Source organism: Macaca mulatta, chromosome 6, assembly GCF_049350105.2.
Source record: "Macaca mulatta isolate MMU2019108-1 chromosome 6, T2T-MMU8v2.0, whole genome shotgun sequence".
NCBI classification, from domain to species: domain Eukaryota; kingdom Metazoa; phylum Chordata; class Mammalia; order Primates; family Cercopithecidae; genus Macaca; species Macaca mulatta.
Window position 1 is genome coordinate 44,069,629 of NC_133411.1, and position 25,995 is coordinate 44,095,623.

The window sequence follows — 25,995 nt, forward strand, 5'->3', positions numbered from 1 at the left end:
AGCAGGGAAGGTTTTGGCTAGCAGAAGATAGGGTCAGGTGGGACGGAAAGGTTGAGGCAAATGCCTTGAGACAGGGTGAGAATTGCAAGGCCAAAACGGATTTCCTTACCTGGCAGGGCATTCTCTGCCTTTGTCCTGGCATGGCCTCTGCCTAAGATACCCCAGAAAAGGACAATACTGGTTTGCACAGGAACAGCAGTGGTGAAAATGGGAAGTGAGTGTGGACGAAGATGCTCGTGGTAGGGTCTCTAGGTCTCCTTGAGGGGGCTCAACTCACAAAGTGCAGATTTTTTTTTTTTTTTTTTTTTTTTGAAATACGAATGTTTGTGGGAAAGGACATTTTCTTGCTGGACAGTGGCAGTCCCATATTTCGTATTAGAAAGAAAGTAAGCCTCAGTCTGATTGAAAAGTGAGGAGAGACAGGATTCAAGCACTTATAAGTTCACCTTCATTGCATTTCCCAGAAGACAGAAAATAAATCAATGATGCATTTCAAAGATCACGTAGTTAGAGACGGAGAACCACAATTTGAGCTTTTCCCCGGGCTTAGAGAGTAGGTGGATGTCTTGCTGTCCATTCCATGTCCAGTGCCGGAGATTTGCAGCCCGTTTTTCTCCCTGGCTGTTTTTAAACTACTATCCACAAATATTAAGGGTATTTGACAGAGTGAAGCATCAGAATAAGGAGTGATTCCCACAGAGTTCCATCCCGCAGCGGGGGGAATGGACCGGCTGGGCAGTCCTGAGGCCAGGGTCGAGTGGCAATGTGCCTTTCATTCTTCACGGATACCTTGGACCTAGAGCTTCCAAGCTCAGAAGAGATGCGGTTGTCGACCGCTCCCCTAGAATCCCTGAGGGCTCTGAACGGGGACAAAGGCCTGGGACAGAGATGTGGTGTGGAAGGACCCAGCCAAGACCATTGGAAGAGCAGCTTCCTGCAGTGTAAAGCTGTTCGCGCATCTCACGGCTTTTGCTTTGATGGAGCCAAATCATCCGCATTCCGGTCCATTCCGGCTCCTTTCCCCGCTGAGAATGGCGCTGGGTCTTCACTGAGGCCCTCGATAGTTAGGGATCATGGCTCAGCCGAGAAAAATACAGGTTTTCTTAAACCTGAAGGCACTGACTTGAGGAGGGAGAGTGGGAGTAATGCCAGCAGCAGTTTTTTATTTCGTTTTGTTTTTATTTTGTAGTCACTAGGCCGTAAGAAAAAGTTGCACCCAGCGGCCAATCGATGCGTCGCAGCGCCTCTCCTTTCCCTGAACGGAGGGTTTGTGGCTGACATCTCCACTAGTTTCTCACAGCCTGGGAGTGATCGCCGGCTGCACAGCTGATGGAGCCCAAAAGAACGCTCATTAGTCTTCGGCTCTGAAGCTGGGGTTCGCCTCCATCCCGCGCCTGCCGGGTCCTAGCGCCGTCAGATTCACACACGCGCAGGTCCAGCGCCCAGCGCCGCTCCTCCCGCCGATCGCCGGTTTCTCACACGCAATTCATTGACAGCACTGGTCCGACAGGTTTCCGCTTGCCGCGGCGCTAGTTGAGCCGAACAAAACGTTTTGCTGCTCGCTCTGTGCGTCCTATTCTCCATCCGAGGCCCTCTAGTCCGATGTCACGGTCGCAGCACCCGGCGTTCCCATTGGCTCTTTCGCCAACGGCTCGGAGTCGACGGTTTTTCTGTGACAGCATTTATCGCACGGCGTTTCTCGGTGGCCGAACCTCTCTTTTTTCTGAGTTAACGGTTTCTTGGTGACAGCGCCGTTGGTTGAGCCATAACGAATACTGTCCTTGACAACCCCACCGGCTGGCGTCACTCGCAGGCTCCTGGCACCGCCATTTCGCAGAACCGAGATCTCTTGGTCGCGGCACAGGTCGCTTGCTCAGTGCCTCCATTTTCTTGGTGGCCGCAGCGCTCAGGTCGCCGGTCTCAGAGATTCGGAGTTGCAGCTTCCCCAGTTGCGCCGAGCCTGGCGTTCCTGGGTGGCGGGTGGCAGCGGGGCTGGGTGGGGGGAGCCCTCCTCTCCTCGGAGCAGGTGACAGGGGAGCTGCCTGTGCGCCGTCTCTTCCCAGCGCCGCCAGCGCCGCCGCAAGGGCTCCAGTTCGGCCTCCAGAACCCAGTCCTGTGGCGGCGCTGCTCGCGCCTCTGTAGCAGGACTCCGCGGTTTTGGGCGTCGTTGGCTTGGTCCTAGCAAGTTTCGATTTTGAGGTGCCTGCGATTTCTACCCGCTGTTCAAGTTGGGGAATAGCCAGAATGTGATTTCTCAGCCCAATCAAGTCCCGACTTAGGACAAACACTGATCTATCCCTGGCTGCGATTCCTAGGTCTTAGGAAGTCACTGTTTCGCCTTAGAAAGGCGGAGTTACCCTGTGACTTATTTTTCAGCAACTCCAGGTTTCCTGCTGCCTCGGACTTCTAATTGTAACAAACCTGGAGTTAGACCTGCCTCAAGTTTATCAGTCCTGGCAAGTTTTGGTTTCCTACTAGAAGCGCTGTTTTAGCTGTGCAGGAGATGTTTAACTCCTGTAGAAATTTGGGTACCAGCGAATGCTATTTTTTTTTTTTTTTTTTTTTTTTTTTTTTTCTGATTTGGCGATGACCAGTTTAGCAGTGCCTGGGAGCTCTTACACCAACTTTGATTTCGCAATATCGAGTCCACCTTAGCTATGCTTGTGTTTCTTAAACTCCCATGGAAGTCAGGAAATGCCGGCAAACGCGATTTCTGATTTACCAAGATCCGTTTGACAATACCAAGTTCCGCTGAACGAGACTTTTTTCTCTTGTGGACCAAGTCGGGATACACCAACGACTACGATTTGTCAGTCATAAACAGGTTTAACCTTGACTGGGTTTGGAGTTTGTGTGTGTTTTGTTGTTGTTGTTGTTTGTGTGTGGTGGTGAGGGGGAGCGGTTGTCGTAGGAAATTTGAACTTAGGTGTAACATGAACCGGTTTAGCTCTGATAGATATCCTAATTGGAGGTTTGCGTGGTTTAGCGATGTTTGTTATTTCTCTTTGTAGAGTTGGTTCTAATTTTTGCTTATTTTAAAATTCTCTTTTTGTGTCTTTTGCTTTGAGAACAATGTTACCAGTAGTTACTCAGTGTGTTCGCTTTTATTTTTACTTGCATTTTATACTTTTATCATTTTTAAATTGTATTTTTATTAAATGTTATATTGTGTTTTTGTTTTGTTTTGTTTTCTACTCATTTTGAGTGTCTCAGCTTCCTGCTCCTTGACTTTCATTCTCTCAGGAGCCAGGGAGCTGAGCTCGGTCTCAGCCTCGCTGCTGTCAGGTCCGGGGTTCTGTCTGGTGGCTCGGCTTCTAACGCGGAGCTGGCGGCTTTGCTTTTGCCGGTAGCGCCCACTCGGCGTTTTCTCAGTTGCTGCACCGCTCTTAGCGCCCAACGTGTAATGTTTCCTGTTCCTGGGGCCCGTTAAGTTCTGTGTGCTGTCACTTCCTCGGTCTTGGCACGGCTAGTATCTCGTAGGAACTTCCTGAACCAGGTTTTATGGTGCAGAACGGTGATTGCACACAGCCGCCGTGTGCGCCAGTACTGCCGTAATACCGTTAGCCGGCGCTTTTCTGTCACAACAACACATTACATCAGGTTAAAACACATTAAACAGATTAAACACATTAAACAGATTGAAACACATTAAAATGTCACAATACATTTAAACAGACTCGGTTTATTCCTCCTGACAGGATGTTTAGGCGTGGAAGCACCGCTCCTCTTTAAGAGCCCGCAGTTTCTCTCTAGTAGCACTATTTATCGCGCCAAAACGGGTATTTGTTTGGCAGCACCAGAGCTATCTGCTGGGTTCTGGCGCTTGCTGAGTCCCAGCGCCGCCAGTTTCTGGTTAGCGAGGTCGTTAGTAGGGCAGAGCCCTAGCGGACAGTTTCCTGGTGGCAGGAATGCTCATTTCCCGGATAAAGATGGTTCGTGGACCCTGAAGCACTCTTTAATCCCTGCATTCTGTAGGGCTACTTCTCTGTACACTTTGCTTGGTGTCCGTTTCATTTCGGTTTATTTTCTCGCTATGTTTTTCTGTCGAAATTAGTTTGTTTTGGTTCTATGCACTTTGTAAAATTTTATCGTTTTTCATTTGTGTACTAATTTTCATGCATTTGTTGCTATTGAATTTCATAATATCTGGCTTGCCTCCCGTGAGCTCCGGAGAGCACAAATACCCAGGATGAGGGTAGTGCTTAAGGTTTAGCTTCCCTGATCAGAACAAACGCTTGTGTCCTCCTGACCTGAGGCTTAGCGATGGAGCAACGGGTTTTCTAGGCCTGGTGAAGCAGGCTTGGGATTCGCAGAGGTAGGGCTCCGCCTCCGCCTCACAATCACAAGATTGTGAGCCTTGGCCTCAGCCTTTGTATCCAGTACTGGGAGAGTACTTATTGGACAACTGTGATTTGGAACTGCTTTCCAGCCCTTGTTGGTGGCTTCGATTAAATACTTTATCAGAAAAATTAAAACTTTAAGTTCAAATGCTTTTTCAGGATGATGTGATTCAAGTAAATCTTTAACAAACAAACTGGCTTTAAAGTTATTGGTAAAATAAAATTAGAAATATCTTCAGAATTGTCAACATACATTATTGTTTAGATTTGTTGGTCAGTGGTTTTATATTTATTTCCGCTAGGTAATATAAGGCGTGAAAATTTGGCATCAAGGTTATTAAGCTATAAATGCAGCCCAAAACAAAATTATCTTTGTGCGTGTAATTTTGGTAAATAAGGCATTTAATATCATTGGTTTAATGAAAACAGCTAAATCCTGGGTTACTGGCAGAAAAGAAAAACCCATTTATTTAATCTTAAGGTTCTTACTTAGGTAAACACCTGATATTCACAGGCTATAATAATGGTCAACAGGAACATATCTGAAACTGCCCCATGTTTTGGTTTGCCTACTGGCCAGATAAAGCTGATTTTTCAAGACAGGAGAATTGCAATAAAGAGTTTGATACATGTAGAGTCACCTAAATTGGTGGTCTGAACTTTATTATTACTCAAATCAGCCTCCCAGAAAATTCAGAGGCTAGAGATTTTCAAGGATAGTTTGGTGGCAGAAGGCAGCTAGAAAGTGGGTGCTGCTGCTTGGTTAGAGGGCAATCACAGGGGTGTAGAAAGCACTTGCATTTGCACTCAGTCCATTTCTTTCTTGAGAGGTTGTCACAGAGGAGTGGCTGATGCTCTTGGGGACATCTGATCATCAGAAATGCAAAAGTCTGAAAAGTCATCTCAAATGGCCAATCTTAGGTTCTAGCAATGAGGGAAGTTGCAAATCTTGTGACCTCTGGAATAATGACTGGTAATCATTTAACTATGCCTACATCTTAGCAGAATTCAGGCCCCTCTCATCCTCCTAAGCTGCGGGGGCTTTCATTAGTTTTGTAAAGATGGTTTGGTTTGGGGAAGGGATATTATCATATAAACTATAAACTAAATTTCTCCCGGAGTTAGGTTGGCTTACGCCCAGGAGTGATCAAGGGCAGTTTGGAGGTTAAAGGAAAATGGAGTTGATTAGGTCAGATCTCATTAACTGTCATAATTTTCTCACTGTTATAATTTTGCAAAGGTGGTTTCATGGCTTTAAATGATGGCTAGCTTTGTGTAATATCACAGTTTTTATAAGTAATGTAGGTAAACTATTTTTAAAATTAAATTAATTAGGTAAATGTAATGGAATAAATGCTTATAAGTAACCTTATATAATTTAGAATATTCAAGTTAGGGCTGGGCGCAGTGGCTCAGGCCTATAATCTCAACATTTTGGGAGGCCAAGGTGGGTGGATCACTTGATGTCAGGATTTGGAGACCAGCCTGGCCAATGTGGTGAAACCCCATCTCCACTAAAAATACAAAAAGTAGCTCGGTGGGGTTGAGCATGCCTGCAATCCTAGCTACTCAGGAGGCTGAGGCAGGAGAATCTCTTGAACTCAGAAGGTGGATGTTGCAGTGGGCCTAGGAAGGGCCACTGCCCTCCAGCTTGGGCAAAAGACCGAGACTCTGTATCTATCTATCTATATATATATATATAAATTTAAATTAAATAATAGATAGTTATTAAATGTCTGAGTCATTTTCAACTTAAAAAAATTGTAGGAAAGCATTTTTTCAAAAACAGTGTTATTATTAAAAGGAAAATAATTTTGTCTAATTCAAAGGTTATTTATGAAACAAGGTAAAAAAACAGTAAAAAAAGAGAAATGTAAAAAAAGTTATAGATATAAAAAGATATTTTTGGTAAGAAAGGCTGAAAGAAAAATAATTTTATATGAGAAAGAATCCTATATGGCAAATTTTTGTCCTAAAGCAAAATGACTGATTATTTGAGAAAAAGGGATGTTTAGGATAAAACAGGAAGTGCCAGCATACCATAAATGGTTTAAGTTGTAATCAGGTTTGTAAAGAGAAGTTATTTTTTAAAACTATGTTAACTAAGTTGGCTATAGTAGTCTTTCTAGAGATTGGGCTCTGATATTAAAAATACACTAATACATAAAAGACGGTTAGAACAACATTTTTGAAAAGTATTGATTTACTCTTACTAAATTATAAGATATTTTAATTTTTAACCCCAATGTTCAACATTTATTGCATCTTATTGTTTTCAGCTTTCTCGCTCCTTTAAGACCTGAGATAATAACTCTCTCCTTCAACTTCTGTGTCAGCTCCTATTACTCTATTTCTTAGGTAGTAACTGCTGTTTCTTGTCTGATGCTAAAAATATTTTACCTTTAGGGTCTAAAAGAAATGTTTTCTTCCAATATAACATTCTGTGCTCTTGACTTTTTAAAATATATCCAAATTGTTCTATTAAACCAAAAAACTTCACTTATGAACCAGGACACACTCTTCCCATGTCTAATTAATTCAAGTACCCTTTTCATTAGTTTTGACTTGCAGGTTATCTAAATGGACTCTCCTTAAGGAAAAGCAATCACACAAACTTTGTTGTCTTTTCATAACTGGCCTGAGAAAAAACATATTTTACATTGTATCAAAATAATTCCTATGCCATCATTACTGTGTTTTTATCTGCTTTGAAAAACTCATATTTAACAAAAATTAAGGTTATTATATCCGTGTAACTTCCTGTATTTCTTTTTAAACCTTGTGCTACTAGGTTAAAGTGCTTTATCTCCTGGATCTAAAAAGGTCACCCAACTCATGCTCAATGGAGAGCAATTGAAGCCTCATCTTCAGATCTAGGAGAAGATGAAAATCAGAATAAGCTGCAGTCATGAGATATGGGTCCAGAAATTAAAACTATTTAAACCCTCTAGTCCCAGGGACTATTGCAGAAGAAGTGGGTGTGTGAGCTTGTAAGGACCCATTTTAAGAGACAAAATTAGTTCAGAGTTTCTCTGTAAATTAAATAGTTGGTGTGTTTTTGTTTGGTTGCTTTTGTGGTTTTTTTAGACAGGGACTAGATGTGTCACCCAGGCTGGAGTGCAGTGGGGTGATCCTGGCTCACTGCAACCCGCACTTCCCAGGCTCAAGCGATCCTGCCACCTCAACCTCCTGAGTAGCTGGGACAACAGGTGTGTACCACCACGCCTGGCTAATTTTTGTATTTTTTGTAGAGACAGGGTTTCACCACATTGCCAAGGCTAGTCTCAAACTCCTGAACTCAAGGAAGCCACCCACCTAGGCCTCTCAAAGTGCTGAGATTACAGGCGTGAGCCACTGTGGCCAGCCTATAAATAAATATCAAAGGAACACTGATGCAAGCTCAGCATGTGGGCCCCTGTGTCAGATTAAAAGTGTTTTCTTGGAGTGTTAACCTATTATTTTTTTAAACATTATGAAAGGTTATGAAAAGGTTTATAAAAATTATATCTTGTGGTCAAGATGATTAAAATACAACAATTTGTAAGACTTGAGAAACAGATTTAATTGGCTTCATGCTGTCTTCATTAGGTCTTGTTGTTTGGGAAAGTAAGTCTCAAAGAGTAAAAGTTTTTTGCCTTTTTGTTTTTGAAATCCTTTAGTTACCACTTTGAATAAATGAGTGACTTATTTTACAATGACCTGTGATCCCATTTTGTGATACCAAGTATTTTAAGTCTTTGATATTTGACAAACTTTCCAAAATCCAATTCTAATTTGAGCCTTTTTGACCTCATTAATTTTTTTGACATTATATCCCCTAAAACCCAAAGAGACATATTTGGCTTACTTGGTATAATAAAATCACACAAGAAACGTTATCAAATATGAAATGATGTTAAACCTTCCATGGATTGTATTTATATAAATGCATTATTAATATGTGTTCCCAAATTATATGAGATTCCTGTGATTCTGAAATGTTTTAGTATATGTTATCGGAACTAATTATGATTATTATATTAAATTGTTGTATGTCATAGGTATAATCAAATTTCCTTGTCAATGTTGTCTTTAACCATGGCTGTTCTAATACTTTTGTCATCCACAACCGTTGTTTTACTTTGATCATTTTTTAGGGTGGTTTAAACCCTCAATCTCCTAGGTCCAAACAATTCTCCCACCTAAGCCTCCGAAGTAGCTGAGACTACAGGCACACACCAAACACTCAGCTAATCTTTAAATTTTTTGTAGAGATGGAGTCCCCCTATCTTACCCAGGCTGGTCTCAAACTCCTGGGCTCAAGCAGTCCTCCCACTTCAGCTTCCCAAAGTGCTGGGATTACAGGCATCAGCCACCACACCCAACCTTTTAATACATTTATTGTCTCTTCATTAACAAATACTAAGCATCTATATTGTGCTGCGCAGTGATCAAGGTGCCAGAGATAAGTGATCAACAAGCAGACATGGACTTGACCATAAAGTGTCTGACAACTTCATGGGTTGAAAAAACAGTAAACATGACAACAAATAAATAAATAAACAGTGTTTATATGATAAACGCTATTAAGAGACTTAATGCAAGTTAGTTGGAAAGATAACTAGGAGGATGCTATATTAGGTAGCGTAGTAAGGATAGAATTATCAGAGATACTTCCACTTTGACATGAATAATGCAATGAACAAAGAAAAAAAAAATCTGAGCCAGACACAGTGACTCACACCTGTCATCTTAACACGTTAGGAGGCAGATGCGGTAGGATCACTTGAGGCCAGCCTTGCCAACTGTAGGGAGACCCCCCTGAAACTATCGCTACGGAATAAAAGATGAAGTGCTCCTGATTATTATAAATACAAAATTGCATGCAGGATTGTGTAAAGACAATGCCAGGTTGGACTGCCAGAATGAGCCAACAGCACGTGATATGCTACCCCCTGCAGAGAGCCTATGCAGTCACGGAGGTTTCACATCACCAAGATTCCTATCCTAGAAAAGCAGATGTGCATAACTCTGGGAATGGAATGCGACCCTTGTGGAGAGCCTATAAAGGGACGCATGAGGGGCGCCTGTTCATATGGATAAGACGGGGCTATAAACGCCCTCATCTTGCCACGGCTCTTCTAGGCCTCTTTAGGGTTAAAGCATAGGCCCTTCTGAGAATTTCTGGTCTAACAGGTTGTCTAGCTTCACATCCTGTTTCTATTGATTGTTTGTAACCAGCTTTTGCTGCAACTGTTACTGCTGATTAATATCTTGCTAATCATAGGTTATGGAAAGACTGTGTTTCTGTTTTAAGGCTCTATTAGAAATTGCTGATGCACACACTATATTGTAAATTCTTATCTCTGTATACTGTACTTCTGCATACAGATGTTATGTTAAATAATTACTCCATCCCCATGTGACCATCTCACCTCATAATCAAATGACCCTAAATCCCTCATAACCTACCCCCACCCTCACTAAACTTAATAACAAATGCTGGTATACCCAGTGCATTGGCAGCATCACAGGGCCAGAAGGTGGTGACCCCCCTGGACCCAGCTTTCACTATTTTGTGTGTTTCTATTATTTCTCCATCTGCCGATCCACCTGGGAACAAAGAAAGAGCCCCGTTGCATTGTGGGCTGCTGGCCAGATCCTGCAATAACCAACATGGTGAAATCCCGTCTCTACTAAAAATACAAAAAAACTTAGTCCTAAGTGATGGCACACCCCTGTAATCCCAGCTACTTGGGAGGCTAAGGTGAGAGAATCAATTAAACCTAGGAGGCAGAGGTTTCAGTGAGCTGAGATTGCGCCACTGCACTCAGGCTTGGGAAACACAGCAAGACCCTGTTTCAAAAAAAAAAAAAAATTGAAGGTGGAGTTACCATCATGAGACAATATTCTAAGACTAGAACAGCTTTATTACGGGCTGGACATGGTGGCTGACATCTGTAATCCCAGCACTTTGGAAGGCTAAGTCAGGAGGATCACTTGAGGCGAGAATCCCAAAACCAGCCCAGGCAAGATAGTGAAACACCATCTCTGTGAGACACCAAAAACAAAAAAAAAAGCTTTTAATTAGCTGAGTGTGGTGGTTTCTGCCTGTAGTCCTAGCCACTCAGGAGGCTGAAGCAAGAGGATTCCCTGAACCCCAGGAGTTCGAGGCTGAAGTGAGCTATGATGGTACCACTGCATTGTAGTCTAAGCTATAGAGTGAGACCTTGCTTCGAAATACAAAAAAAAAAGTATTACAGCCATGAACAGAGACTTAAAAAAAAAAAAAAAAAAAAAAAAGTCACTTTCAGTGACCCAAGTGGGAGGTATCTAGACTAAAACAATCTTCTAGTCTTCTGGCCAAGATGGCCTGCTGGCCTCTAGGCAAACATAATACCTGATTAGATAAAGATAGAAGTTTTGATTTAGTTTTGATTGAATTGTTTAATTACTGATGACACAGTGCCCACATATGTGATATTGACTCTATAACTTAGGAGGTTGGCCAAAGATATAGCCAAGGCATTTTTAAGGAAACTGTAACTGATTATGCTTGATGATGTGTTCTACATTTTCTCCTTACGCATATCAGATTAGTTGACCCCTATATAAGCTGACCTCTTTATCTTCCAGGTTATGACACACTAATCTTCCAGGATATAACAGAAAATAAAGTGTAAAAGCAAAATACTGTAGGCAATTATTTAACCCATTTATCCTTTGCCCTGAGAATACTGGCAGGTGGCACATTCAGGTACAGCATTTACCCTGAGACTATTCATGGATTCCTTCTTTTTCTTTTTCTTTCCTTTTTTTTTTTTAGGGGATTTTCGCTCTTGTCACCCATGCTGGAGTGCAATGGTGCCATCTTGGCTCACTGCAACCTCCGACTCCTGAGTTCAAGCAATTCTCCTGCCTCAGCCTCCTAGAAACTGGGATTACAGGTGCACACCACCACGCCCAGCTAATTTTGGCATTTTTATTCGAGATGGAGTTTCACCACATTGGCTAGGTTGGTCTCAAACTCCTGAGCTCAGGTAATCCATCTGCCTCAGCCTCCCAAAGTGCTGGGATTATAGGTGTGTGCCACTGTGCCTAGGCGGATTTCTTTTTTGGTATCTGTTTTTGGCTTTCTGTTCAACCAAGCTGTCCCAACTGCGTCAGTCCTATTTTGATGTAATTCTCTGAAAAGTGTTTCAGGGTAACATTAAGACTATAACTTCTGACTTACCTCAGAGTAAAAAGTAAAGCCACAAGCACTGCCAGCAAGTATTCTCAGGCCATATGGGAAATGTGTTAGTAAATTCAAGGTCTCTTTCACAGTTACTGAAGGCCACTAGAACTTAGATTTCAGTATAATAGTATAATTCCAGTATGTGTAAATCAAGATTCCTTAATAAAGCATCACCAGCCTTAGAAGTTTTTGTCTAGGGTAGTTGAAAAGAACTATACATTCTTTTGCACAGTTTGGAGGGAGAGGTGTGTCTGCATTAAAGGCTGGACAGCAGGTCTTTGACTGGGTAACATGGATCCCTCTTGGGAATTGTCACTCCTATGTGTGTTATACTCATCCAGAGCACTGCCAACTCTCTACAATGCAAGTTTCCACTCACTGTTCACTCCTAGAGAGATATGTCCCAGCTATATGCTTGAAGAAATGATAAAGCTAGTTTTCTGGGATCACCACTGGTGCTTTTCCAGTAATTACTGGCAGGTAGGGGTTGCTCCTGCTCTCAGGATCCATTCTCCAGACACCTAGAGTCCATAAACTTTTCACCTAACAGGATCTTTCAATCTTCTGCCTTCTCTATCTATTCTGTCATTCTTACTCCATTTCATTATTTTTTCCTTTAGTTTTCTATAGTTTTGTATATTTTCCTCACTTCAAGTAAAAAGAAACATGGCTTTGAAGGGAAGCATCACATTCACATTCAGACCTTGTCTTTCTGGTCTTCAAATCAGCTCCTGCAATAAACACTGAGTTAGCTGTGTTCTGAATGGTCTCTTGACAGCATTTTTACTCACTCATCAGTTAGAGTTGTGAAAGCTGCAGCTAGTCTGTCATCTTTGTATTTGTGGCTCCCTTTACAGCACCTGGAACATGGTAGGGTATCAAAACATGCTTGCTAAATGTTGGGATCAATCAGATTTTATAATAGTAAACAACAATATTTGATTAAATAATTCTATAATCATATCCATTGATGCTTTGTAAATAGCATGTTTGACTCAAAGAAATTCCGATTTCACAATAGATATGAGAAGGAAAAAAATAATCCACAGAAAGAATATAACAAAGAATGATCCATTTTACGTTTGTTCTGATTAAGGTTATCTTTCATTCCATAATATCCACAATGATAATATTGTTAAAAACTGAGCAAATTGCTTTCAACCAGATACTGTATAAATGTTAACTTTTGTTATGAAAAGTATTCCTGGTATTTACTTTGTAAAATGAGAGCACATTTGGCTTCCATTGCAGAGGTGGTTAATAAAGGCTACAGGGTTAGATAACGTGCTGAGGGTCACTGATCTAGAAAGGCATATAACCCCTCTGTAACTTAGCCACTGGGGCCTGAGTCTTTAGCTTCTTGCTATTGTACATAGAAGTGCTGAAATCTTTTTTGTTTTTTTTTTTTTTGAGACAGGGTCTCACTCCATTGCTCAGGCTGGAGTACAGTGGCTCAATCTCGGCTCATTGCAGCCTCAACTTTCCAGGCTCAGGTAATTCTCCTGCCTCAGTCTTTTGAATAGCTGGGACTACAGGCACAGGCCACCACACCTGGCTAATTTTTGCATTTTTTGTAGAGACAGGCTTTCACCATGTTGTCCAGGCTGGTCTCCCAAGCGATCTGCCTGTGTTGGCTCACAAAGTGTTGAGATTACAGGTGTGAGCCACTGCACCTGACTGAAATCTTCTTAATATAGCCATTAAGTAGAACTGGGAGAGTGAAAGACCACACTAACAATTGGGCAACTATCCTTACCCTGCTCCTCAATAACATCCCAAATCATCCCTTGCACATTCCCCCCAAGCTTTTCTCTGCTGGTAGACGAGGTTTAAGTCTCTGCTCTTTTAAGACAAGCAATGTGATGTTGGCAATAATGAACTTTCCATAAGAAAGCCAGGCACCATAAAAACAGCTTTTCCTCCACAGACATAGTTGTACTTTTTCCTTTATTTTTGAGACAGAGTTTCCCTCTTGTTGCCCAGGCTGGAGTGCAATGGTGCGACCTCGGCTCACGGCAACCTGTGCCTCCCAGGTTCAAGCAATTCTCCTGCCTCAGGCTCCCGAGTAGCTGGTATTACAGGCATTGAAGTTGAAATTGGGTAATGTGATGCCTGGCTTTGTTTTTTGTTTGTTTGTTTGTTTGTTTGACCAGGTTTAGCCACCACACCCGGCTAATTTTGTATTTTTAGTAGAGATGAGGTTTCACTTTGTTGGCCAGGCTGGTCTCAAACTCCTAACCTCAGGTGATCCACTTGCTTCCACCTCCCAAAGTGCTGGGATTATAGGCATCCGCACGGCCACTTTTTCCTTTCATCTGCTAAACCAATCTGTCACTAATCTAGAAAATTTCATCCGAGATGACAGGATTTTATGTTAATATCATTAACTCCATTTTCTGAAGAAATTTGCTCCTAAGACTAAAGTCATACCCAGTTTCTTGTTATCTGGCTAGAGCCACCCAAAGGAGCAGAGAGTATAAAAACACAAATACTGGTGATTTCTGAGTTCCAGATATTCTGTCACTGGTTGTAAGATGGATGCAATGAAGCAGCACTTACCTGCTGGGGTGCATCAGGCCTGGAATTCAACAGACCAGGTGCTAGGACTCCAGAGGCTACCAACCCTGAGCCCAGGCCATTGTGTGCTTTGTCTGCTCCCTTGTATGTTACTGCACACATACACCCAAATTCTGCAATACTTTAAATTTAGCAATTCAACAGTAGATGACAAAACTGGGAGAGTGAAAGACCACATTAAAAATTGGGTCCAGGCACGATGGCTCACACCTGTAATCCCAGCACTTTTGGAGGCCAAGGCAGGCAGATAATGAGGTCAGGAGACTAAGACCATCCTGGCTAACACAAAGAAACTCTGTCTCTACTAAAAAAATACAAAAAAATTAGCCATGTGTGGTGGCACGTGCCTGTAATCCCAGCTACTCAGGAGGCTGAGGCAGGAGAATCACTTGAACCTGGGAGGTCTAGGTTGCAGTGAGCGGAGATCATGCCACTGAACTTCAGCCTGGGCGACAGAGCGAGATTCCATCTCAAAAAAAAAAAAGAAAAAAAAAACTGGCCAATGACCAGCCTGGCCAACATGGAGAAACCCCATCTTTAGAAAAACTACAAAAAGAAATTAGCCAGGCATGGGGGCACACACTCGTTTTCCCAGCTACTTTGGAGCTACTCTGGAGGCTGAGAGGGGAGCCTGCAGGTTGAGGCTGTCAAGTGCATGCCACTGCATTCCCACCTGATCTACAGAGAAAAACCTGGTCAAAAAAAAAAAAAACAAAGCCGAGGCATCACACTACCCAACTTCAACTTCAAACTATTCTGTAAGGATACAATTATCCTCAGCAAATTAATGCAGAAGCAAATATTGCATGTTCCTCTCACTTATAAGTGCAAGCTAAACCTAGTGTACAGGGACATAAAGATGAGAACAATAGACAACTGGGGACTCCAAAAGGAGGGAAGGAGGGACATAAGGAGGCAGAGGCTGAAAAACTTCCTACTGGGGACTATGCTCTCTCTCTGGGTGATGGGGTCAATAGAAGCCTCAGCATCACACAATAAATTTTTGTTGCAAACCTACACATGTCCCCCTGAATCTAAAATTAAAATGTAAAAAGGGTCAACATATCACAGAATAATATAATGAAATACCACAAAAATGATCTTTTGATTTAAAAAATGGGCAACTACCCTGGCCTCCTCCTCAGTCACATGCGGATCTTTATGCATCTGACAAGCATTGCTCTGGGGCAGAAAGGGATCCAGTCTGCTCCAGTACTAGCAATGCATTTGGAGGCAATAATGAACTTTCTAACCAGGGTCCCCCAAAACAGCTTTCCTTGCACAAGAAATTAGTACTTTTTCTTTTCAATTCTTAAAGTTTTTATCTAGATAACTTCATCTCAGATGATAGGACCTTATGTAAATCTCATTAATTCCATCTTTTGATGTAATTTGCTCCTAAGATTAAGGTTCCCACCCACCTCCCTGCAATCTAATTTGGACGCTCATGAGACCAAAAGAGTATAAAAACGCAAAAGATGTTGACTTCCAGATGCCCGGTGTCAACTGGTGAAAGAAGGACGCGATGGAGTTGAGGCGATGGAGTTGCTGTCTCCCCTCAGAGTTTGGCAGGCCTGGGATTCCACAAAGGAGGCGGCGGGGTCAGATGCCTCCAGTCCTGAGCTCAGTAAATTCGGTGTCCTGGATGCTCCCTTCCTGTCCTTACCACTGCGAGCTCTCTTGGGACGGCCTCCTAGGTTCCACTGCGACCTACTTTCCGCTCCCTGAGTGCTTCTTTGCTGAAACTGCCGGCGAAAAGGTCTCTTTCCCAAACCGCAGAGCACTTTGAGGAGGGGCACAAAGTCGCCCGCTCTGAATCAGTCGCCTGCAACTAGGAGGAGCCGCGGGCGCCCTCTGGAGAGCGGAAGGCTGCAGAGGGTCCTAACGGACGCCTGTCCCCGCAGCACCCCTCTCAACTCGCCCCTTGCTTGGTGGATAGACGACTGGAGCCGGAGACGTCCGTCCGAGGAGACCTTTCAGAGTGTCAGCCTACTACTGTTAACCGAAGCCACCAACCGAAGTTCCAAGACTGCTGGCTGCAGATTGCGTGCACTTGAGGGCAAACGCCCTAAGAATGTGTCCACCGCCGCCTTCGGAGTCCTGAGCCCTGAGATTTTTGCTGAGATCCTTCCATTGACGATCGTCTTGTAACAGAAGATGTTACAGTAACACCTGAGTTCTCTCAAACGATGGAAGAAGTTTTGCCTTCAGATCAGTTTGTGCCTTTTTCTTTCCCCTTCTCAATAAAATTGTACACAAATGTGGCCGAGCGCGTTGGCTCACGCCTGTAATCCCAGCAATTTGGGAGGCCCAGTCTGGTGGATCACTTGAGGTCAGAAGTCTGAGAACAGCCTGACCAACATGGTGAAACCCCGTCTCTGCTAAAAATACAAAATAAACCGGGCGTGGTGACGCATGCCTGTAATCCCGGCTACTGGGTAGGCTGAGGCAGCAGAATCGCTTGAACCTGGAGGCAGAGGTTGTAGTGAGCCGAGATGGTGTCATTGCACTCCAGCCTGGGCAACAAAAGCAAAACTCTGTCTCAAAAATATAAATAAAATAAAATAAAATAAATAGTACACAATTGTGAAATTCCTGTTACCTGGGTTCCTGCTGATGGTGTTTGGTAAGGATGGGGCATAGGGGCGGGGTGGCTGGTTGCTGGTGCCAGGACTGGCATGGGACTCTGGGTCGCCTAGGTTTGCTGATTGCAGGGCAGAGGTAGTGTGTCTTATCCAGAGACTGGAAGGAAGGATCAGCCAGGGGTTGTGCATGGTAGGTGACTCACAGGCTGGGCCTACAGGAAATGGGTTAAAAAGCAGCAGGCCTGAGAAATTAGTGCAGGAAATTCTCTTGTTCCAAGGCCCTAGAACTTTTTCCCTCTGAAGGTTTACACTGTTATATCTTGAGAACTTGCTAAACTCATGAGTGCTGGAACTTTTCTTTTAGACTCCTTAAGATTTTCTACATAGACTCAAATTCTGCAAGTATGGATAGTTTCATTGTTTCACTTCCAATTTTTATGCTTTTTAACACATTTTCTCACCTTATTGCACTGGCAAACAATTCCAGTACATTGCTGAATAGAAATGGTGAGAGTGGATATTTGTGCCTTGTTCCTGATTCCATGGGAATGAGTCTGTCATTATTACATACAATGTTTGCTATAGGTTTCTGTAGATTTTTTTTTTTTTTTTTTTTGGTTGAGGAAATTCCCTCTATTCCCACTATGTTGAGAGTTGGTTTTTAAATTTTAAATCATAAATGGTGTAGATTTTAAGTGCTTTTTTGCATCATTTGATAGGATTATACAGTGTTTCTCATCTAGGCTATCAACAAGGTGAATTATATTGTTTGACTTTGGAGCATTAAACCAGCCCACCATTTGGAATAATCTTACTTGGGCAAGTATTGTTCTTTTTTTTCTTTTTTTTGAGATGGAGTCTCGCTCTGTCACCCAGGCTGGAGTGCAGTGGCACAGTCTCGGCTCACTGCAAGCTCCGCCTTCTGGGTTCACGCCATTCTCCTGCCTCAGCCTCCCAAGTAGCTGGGACTACAGATGCCCGCCACCATGCCTGGCTAATTTTTTGTATTTTTTTTTTTTTTTTTTTTTTTTTAGTGGAGACCAGGTTTCACTGTGTTAGCCAGGATGGTCTCGATCTCCTGACCTCATGATCTGCCCGCCTCATCCTCCCAAAGTGCTGGGATTACAGGCGTGAGCCAGCGTGCCGGACCCAAGGCATGGTATTGTTCTTTAACATGTATTTCTGACTGCTATTTGTTATATTTTGGTGAGGATTTCTGCATCTATGCTTAGGTGCAATATTGGTCGGTAGTTTTCTCTTAGTGTGCTGTGTGTGCCAGGAAAGTGTGGATCTCATAAAATAAATTGGGAAGTATTCCATATTCTTTTATTTACTAGAATGAATCATGTAGAATTCAACTTGTTTAATCTTTAAATATTTGGTAAAAATTAGTCACTGAAATTGTAAGAAACTCTAGGTTTGTTTTTTGGAAGATTTTTTAACCATAAAATCAATATTATTAATGATGACTGTGGATCTTGCATGATTGATCCATTTTATCTAATTTGTTGAATTTGAGTATAGAGTTTTTTAAAAATCATTTTTAAAAGTTACCATTGTGGGCCAGGTGGGGTGGCTTACTCCTGTAATCCCAGCACTTTGGGTGGCCAAGGTGAGTGAATCACTTGAGGCCCGGAATTCAAGACTAGCCTGGCCAACATAGCAAAACCCTATCTCTACTAAAAATACAAAAAATTAGCCAGGCGTGGTGGTGCACACCTCTAATCCCAGCTACTCAGGAGGCTGAATCACAAGAATCACTTGAACCCGGGAGGTGGAGGTTGCAGTGAGCCGAGATCAGGCCACTGCATACCAACCTGGGTGACAGAGCAAGGACTCTTCTCCAAAAAAAAAAAAAAAAAGTTATTTTCGTGAATACATTGATCAATATAAAGACACTGCTAGCTAACATCAGTTTGCCTCTCTAGAGCTGCTTCCCAGTCTTCAACCAGCTCTATGCTGCAAGAAGTAACTGTTTTGTTTTGTTTTGTTTTGTTTTTTTTGAGACGGAGTCTCGCTCTGTTGCCCAGGCTGGAGTGCAGTGGCGCGATCTCGGCTCACTGCAAGCTCCGCCTCCTGGGTTTACGCCATTCTCCTGCCTCAGCCTCCTGAGTAGCTGGGACTACAGGCGCCCGCCACCGCGCCCGGCTAATTTTTTTTTGTATTTTTAGTAGAGACGGGGTTTCACCGTGGTCTCGATCTCCTGACCTTGTGATCCGCCCGCCTCGGCCTCCCAAAGTGCTGGGATTACAGGCGTGAGCCACCGCGCCCGGCCTAAGAAGTAACTGTTATGGACCTCACTGGAGAGCTACTTTTGCCCCCAAGCTTCTGATTGAGTTGAGGCACCAAAACCAACTTCGGTAATAGATCCTGTCTCCACGAAGAATAAAAAAATTAGGCTGGGCACTGTGGCTCACACCTGTAATCCCAACACTTTGAAAGGCCGAGACGGGTGGATCACCTGAGGTCAGGAGTTCGAGACCAGCCTGGCCAACGTGATGAAACCCCATCTCTACTAAAAAATACAAAAAGTAGCCGGGCGTGGTGCTAGGCACCTGTAATCCCAGCTACTCGGGAGACTGAAGCAGAAGAATCACTTGAACCCAGGAGGCAGAGGTTGCAGTGAGCCAAGATTGTGCCATTGCACTCCAGCCTGGGCGACAAGAGCAAAACTCCATCTCATAAAAAATAAATAAAAATAAATAAATAAGCCAGATGTGGTGACATGTACCTGTAGCCACAGCCACTTGGGAGGCTGAGGAAGGAAGATTGCATGAGCTGGGATGGCAGAGGCTGCAATAAGCAATAGTTGTACCACTGCACTCCAGCCTGGGTGACAGAGGGAAAAAAAGGCCAAAAAAAAATGTGGAGTGGCCCTTCCAGAACTTGCTTGCTTTCTCTAACACCACTCATTCTATTGCTCCTACTTAGTTAAGAATGGTAACGCTTTCTTCTGGTGCAAGGTCTGGAGTGCTCCCTACCTTTTGTTTGTTTCCTTTAACCTGTCCACAAATGCTCATTGTAAGAAGTCAGTTACTTTATTAAAACTCTTCTCAACTACCCCTTTTTGTGCATTCATTTTATGCACCAACGTTGATAATACAGGTTCCACTGGCAAGTATAATATTACTCCAAAATATTTAGCAAAGCAAAATATTTCACCCTGGGGCATTTCAGAGTTTGGACAAAGAAAGATGACGTGCCAGAGCAAACAGACTGAGTGTTTGCTGAAGCAAAAGAAAAGGATAATGACATGTCATGGAAGTTGAAGAAATACATTTGCTATATAAAATGCTAAAGAGAGGTTGACATTTGTGGTAATAGGAAAATGAAATTGTGGAATGAAAGATTCATTATACAGGATTCACTGGGATGTGAAAATTGAAGATAATGAATATACAGTCCTTATGTTACATTTTTAACTTTAAAATTTATAAGAAAAAATGCAAGAAGGAACCACAGAAATCCAGCATACTTTCTTTTTTTTTTTTTTTTAGACAGAATCTCACTGGAGTGCAATGATGCAATCTTGGCTCACTGCAACCTCCACCTCCCGGGTTCAAGTGATTCTCTTGCCTCAGGTTCCTGAGTAGTTGTGATTACATGCATAAGCCACCACGCCTGGCTAGTTTTTGTATTTTTAGTAGAGACGGGGTTTCACCATGCTGGCCAGACTGGTCTCGAACTCCCAACTTCAGGCAATCCTCCCTCCTCGGCCTCCCAAAGTGCTGGGATTACAGGCTTAAGTCGCCACACCCGGCTGGCCGCAGCATACCTTTTATCCATATTCCCTCTCCTCCTCTCTTTAAAGAATTTGGGGACACCACAATGGCTCACACCTGTAATCCCAGCACTTTAGGAGGCCTAGGCTAGTGGATCACCAGAAGTCAGGAGTTCAAAACCAGCATAATCAACATAGTAAAACTCCATCTCTACTAAACTACAAAAATTAGCCGGGTTTGGTGGTATGCACCTGTAATCCCAGCTACTTGGGAGGCTGAGGTGGAAGAATTGCTTGAACTCAGGAGGCGGAGGTTGCAGTGAGCCAAGATCACACCACTGCACTCTCCTGGGGAACAGAACAAATTTTTTTTTAATTGTAAAAAGATTATGCAAATTATGGCCTGTGAACTTTAATATTTAGTGTGCATTTCTTAAGAACAGGGATATTGTCTTACATAAGCTTACACAGTAGCACAGTACAGTTATCAATTGCAGGAAGTTTAACCTTACTGTATTACACTTCAGCACTACCATCAGCCTGGGTATTTATGTCTCCGGAGCTCGTGGGCAGAGGCAAGCCAAATATGAAACTCAATAGTAATAAATGCACGAAAATTAGTAAACAAATGAAAAACGATAAAATTTTAAAAAGTACATAGAACCAAAACAAACCGTAATTCCGAAGGAAAAACATACCGAGAAAAGAAACCGAAATGAAACAGACACTAAGCAAACCGTATAGAGAAGTAGCCCTACAGAATGCAGGGATTAAAGAGCGCTTCAGGGGCCAAGAACCGTCTGTGTCCGGGAAATGAGCATTGCTGCCACCAGGAAACTGTCCGCTAGGGCTCAGCACTACTAAGGACCTCGCTAACAAGAATCTGGCGGCTCTGGGACTCAGCAAGAGCAGGCACCCAGCGGATTGCCGTGGTGTTGCCAAACAAATGTCCATTTAGGTGCCATAAATGGTGCTGCTAGAAAGAAACTGCGGGCTCTTAGATAGGAGTCCTCTCTGGAGAAATGAACTGACAGTGTTTAAATGTGTTGTAACAGAAAAATGTGTTGTGGCATCTTATTGTGTTTTAAGTCGTTTAATGTGTTTTCATCCGTTTTAACGTGTTGTGAGAGAAAAAGCCCCGACTAACGGTATTGTGGAATTACTAGAGAGCACAGCGGCTGGGTGCAGTCACCGGTCTGCACCGTAAAAAGGGGTTCAGGAAGTTCCTACGAGATATTAGCGTTGCTAGGACCCAGAAAGAGACAGTACAGAGAATTACGGCCCCGCGAACGTGAAACGTCCTGTTGGGCGCTAAGACTGGTGCACCAACTGAGAAAACGCCCAGTGGGCGCTACTGGCAAAAAAGTGCTGACGCAAAACCCACAGCTCCGCATAAGAAGCGGAGTCGCCAGACAGAACCTGGGACCTGGCAGCAGCAAGGCTGAGACCGAGATCGGCTCCCCGCGTCCTGAGCACGCAAGTCAAGGAGCACGAAGCTGAGACATTTAAAATTAGTAGGAAAAAAATACATAACATTTAAATAGAAATACAATGTAAAAATAATAGAAGCCTAAAATGCAAATAGAAATGAAAGGCAAGCACATCAGTAACATCGTTCTCAGAGCAAGACACAGAAAGACAATTTAAAAATAAGCGAAAATTACTGAGAACCATTCCTACAAAGAAGAAATTACAAATGTTTGTAATGCAATCCTACGATTAGGATATCTCTATCCTATCTAAATCGGTACATGTTACAACTAAGTCTAAATTTCCTATAAAATTAAATAAAGAAATAACAGTCACGGTTAAAACTGTTTAGCTTAGACTATAAAATCGTAGAAAAAAAAAAGTAGCGTTCGGCGGGACTCGCTATTGTCAAATGGGGCTTGGCAAAACTGAAAAATCGCGTTTGCCTGCATTTCCTGACTTCCAGAGGAGTTTAAAAAACACAAGCTTAGCTAAGCCGGGGCCTTCTATTGTGAAACCAAACTTAGTATAAGAGCTCCCAGGCCCTGCTAAACAGGTCATCGCTAAGCCAGAAAAAAATAAAATTAAAATAAAATAAAATAAAATAATAAATCGCATTCGCTGGTACCCAGATTTCTACAGGAGTTAAATGTCTCCTACGCAACTAAAGCAGAGCTTACTAGTAGGAAACCAGAACTTGCAATGACTAAGAAACTTGAGGCGGGGCTAACCCGGGGTTGTTAGGATTCGAATTCCGAGGCTACAGGAAACCCGGAGTTGCTGAGATATGAGTCATAGGGTGACTCAGCCTCGTTACCACCAAACAGTAACTTCCTACTACCTAGAAATCGCAGCCAGGGCCAGACTGGTGTTTGTCCTAAGTCGGAATTTGCTTGGGCTGAGAAATCACATTGTGACTATTGCACGACTTGAACAAGGGATAGAAATCGCAGGCACCGCGAAATCGAAACTTGCTAGGACCTAGAAGCCAACGACTCCGGAAACCGTGGGGTCCTGTCACAGAAACCCGAGCGGCGCAGCCACCGGACTGGGTTCTGGAGACTGAGCCGGAGTCCGTGCGGCGGCCCTGGGAAGAGACGGCGCCCCGGCAGCTCCCCTGCCACCGGCTCCGAGGAGGGGTGGGCTCCGCCAGCCCAGCGCCGCCTCCGCCCGGTAACGCCAGGCTCGGTGCAACTGGGGCAGCTGCGACTCTGAATCCCTCAGATCAGCAACCTGGGTGCTGCGGCCATTGAGAAAATGGAGGCGCAGACCAACGAGCTGTGCTGCGACCAAGAGACCTCGGCTGGCGAAATGGCGGTGCCGGGAGCCTGAGAGTGACGCCAGCCGGCGGGGTTGTCAAGGACAAGATTCGCGCTGTCACCAAGAAACCATCGATTCTGAGAAGAGAGGTTCGGCCACCGAGAAACTCCGTACGACAAGTGCTGAGACAAAAATCGCCGACTCCGCGCCACTGGCAAAAGAGCCAATGGAAACCCCAGGTGCTGCGACCGTGATACCGGCACTAGAGGGTCTTGGATGGAGAAAGCGGCGCACGGAGACCAGGAAACTATACCTAGCACAATCAGCAGAAAACTGGTCGGCCATCCGGGAGAAAGCGCGGATCAGAAGCAGGTGACTTCGGTGCAGGGAACCGCGCAGCCACTGAAGAACTTGACCTACGTGGCAGTGGTGCCAGCGAAACACCGCAGTTTGGACGGAAGCTGTGGGGATGCCACAGAGAAACATACACTGCCACTGAAGTACATCCAGCTCCGCGGAACTAGTGGTTATACGATCAAGAAACCGCCAGTTGGGCTCTACTAGAAACTTTTAGTCCTCTCATAACAGCTCTCCTATCCACAACAGACAAATGCCTTTACCCCGCACATAGTGGTGCTGAGACCTGCCTGGGCCAGCACAGAGCGCAGAGCAGTGCAGGTGCCGAGAAACTCCGGACTCAGTGAAACCAACCTTGCTGCCAGCGGATTCCCCGGCTTCGCTGGACGCTACCGGCGAAAGAGTGCCGCAGGGAAACCTCTGGCTCCATACACCGATTAGATTGTGGGGCGGGGGACACTCACGTACTTGTTGGGGAGAGGACCAGCGGCGCTGGGATCCTGCAAGCACTTGCCCGCAGCAAATGCCTGTGCTGTTGCAAAAAACAACTTTTGGTGCAAAGAATGTTGACGCAGCTGGAGAGCGTCCGCTGTCGCCGACAAAGGAGTAGCAATGGCAGTGAGAAACCGCTGGCGCCACGGCCGACCGCGGCGGCTAACGCCTGTAATCATTGCAGTTTGGGAGGCCGAGGTGGGAGGCATCACTTGAGGTCGGGAGACTAGCCTGGCCAACAAGGTGAAACCCTATCTCACTGAAATACAAAAGATTAGCCGGGCGTGATGGCAGGCACCTGTAATCCCAGCTACTCCAGAGGCTGAGGCAGAAGAATCCAGGAGGATTGAATCCAGGAGGCAGAGGTTGCAGTGAGCCAAGATCGCGCCACTGCACTCAAGCCTGGGAGACAGAGTGAGCTCCGTCTCAAAAAAAAAAAAAAAAGAAAGAACGAAAGAAAGAAACCGCTGGCACCGGGAAAGGAGCGGTGCAGCGATGGACCCACTGTGCTTTCCGTGCTACCAAAGTCCTGCGGCCTCTACCCACTCTAGATTCCCAAGGCTGTTTTCTCGGGCTTGTATTTTTCTTTCTCTCTCTCTTTCTTTCTTTCTTCTTTCATTTCTTTCTCTTTCCTTTTTTTCTTCTTTCTTTTCTTTTCTTTCCTTTCCTTTCCTTTTCTTTACTTTCTCGTGCTCTGTTGCCCAGGCTGCTGCAGTGGCGTGATCACGACTCAGTGCGGCCTGGCCTTCTTGGGCTCCAGCTATCCTCCCGCCTCAGCCGGTGGAGCAGCTGGGACCACAGGTGCGCGACACCACACCCGACTAATTTTTTGTAGTTTTCGTAGAGACAGGGTCTCGTTTTGTTGCCTAGTCGGTTCTCGAACTCCTGAGCTCAAGCAATCCGCCCGCCAGGGCCTCCCAAAGTGCTAGAATCACAGGCGTGAGTCTCCGTTCTGGGTGGGAAGTCTGTATTGTTCCTGCATTCAACTCAGTGCGTAGTGCCTGAGAAGAGGAGGCGGTTTAGGGGCCCAGAACCAAGCGGATGGGGCTGGTTCCAGGAACAAAGTAAAATCCATTCTGATCGCCAACAGCTTCCTGCGCAGGAAACAGCCCTTTCAACCTCCGTGGCGGCGGGAATTTCCCAGGCCACCCCTCGGTCCCAGAGTCTCCTCCCAGTCCAGAGCTCTCAGGATCCTACAGGAGGGGCGGACAACTGCTTCCCTTCCAAACTGGAAACTCGGCCTAGCGTTTTTTGACCGCGCCTTCAGGCCTGACCCCCGACTCTCTCGGTCCCGTACCTCTCCTGCGGGATGTAATTCTGTGGGAACCACTCGTTTATTCTGATGATTAACTGTCAGATATCCTTGATATTTGGGGATTGTCGATGGAAGAGAGTAGGAGAGAAAAATGGACTGCAAGACTCCAGCGCAGGAAGTGGCATTGATGGCAGAGGTCCGCTCCCTCTCCAAGGCCAATGAACATCTCAAACTGCTGTCCACTTTCCTATATCCTTGATCTGTGGAATGGATCACTGATGTTTTCTCTCTCTTTCGGAAAATGCAAAGCAGGCGAATATTCAAGCGCTTGAATTCTCTGTTTCCCACTTTTCAGTCAGAGTGCAGCTAAAAATTCCTTTCCCATGGGAAATATGGAACTGCCTCTGCCCGGAAGAAAAACGTCCCTTTCCTCTAAGCTTTCACATTTCCCCAAAAATCTACACATCCCATGAAATCCTCACGAGAGACCTACAGACCCTACCGGGAGCGTTCCCGCATCATCTCCCAACCTCACCCAGAAGATACCATGCAACCAATTCCATCCTTTTCTAGATGAACCTGGGCAGAGGACAGGTCCAGAGGAGCATAGAAAAGGGCCTTTACAGGTCAGGAGACCCAATTTGAAGTCGCAATTCTCATCCACTCCTAAGGCATTTGCCTTGGTCTTCCCCTCCCACTATACTACTTCTGCTAGCTGGTTT

The 25,995-nt window shown here is 44.4% G+C and overlaps 2 long non-coding RNA genes across 3 annotated transcripts; one reads left to right on the forward strand and one right to left on the reverse strand.

Moving 5' to 3' along the window:
- Positions 1–104: 104 nt before the first annotated feature.
- LOC144341399 (uncharacterized) lies at positions 105–18,695 on the forward strand. Its single transcript, XR_013418316.1, has 2 exons — positions 105–11,359; positions 15,537–18,695. It is a non-coding gene; the product is annotated as an uncharacterized LOC144341399 (long non-coding RNA).
- LOC144341398 (uncharacterized) lies at positions 16,515–24,176 on the reverse strand. 2 transcript variants are annotated; one of them, XR_013418315.1, is made up of 3 exons: positions 23,995–24,176; positions 16,736–16,930; positions 16,515–16,649 (listed from the first exon to the last, which is right to left on the reverse strand). It is a non-coding gene; the product is annotated as an uncharacterized LOC144341398 (long non-coding RNA). The 2 variants fall into 2 exon arrangements; XR_013418314.1 differs by lacking the exon at positions 23,995–24,176 and adding an exon at positions 23,483–23,606.
- Between the last annotated feature and the right edge of the window lie 1,819 nt (positions 24,177–25,995).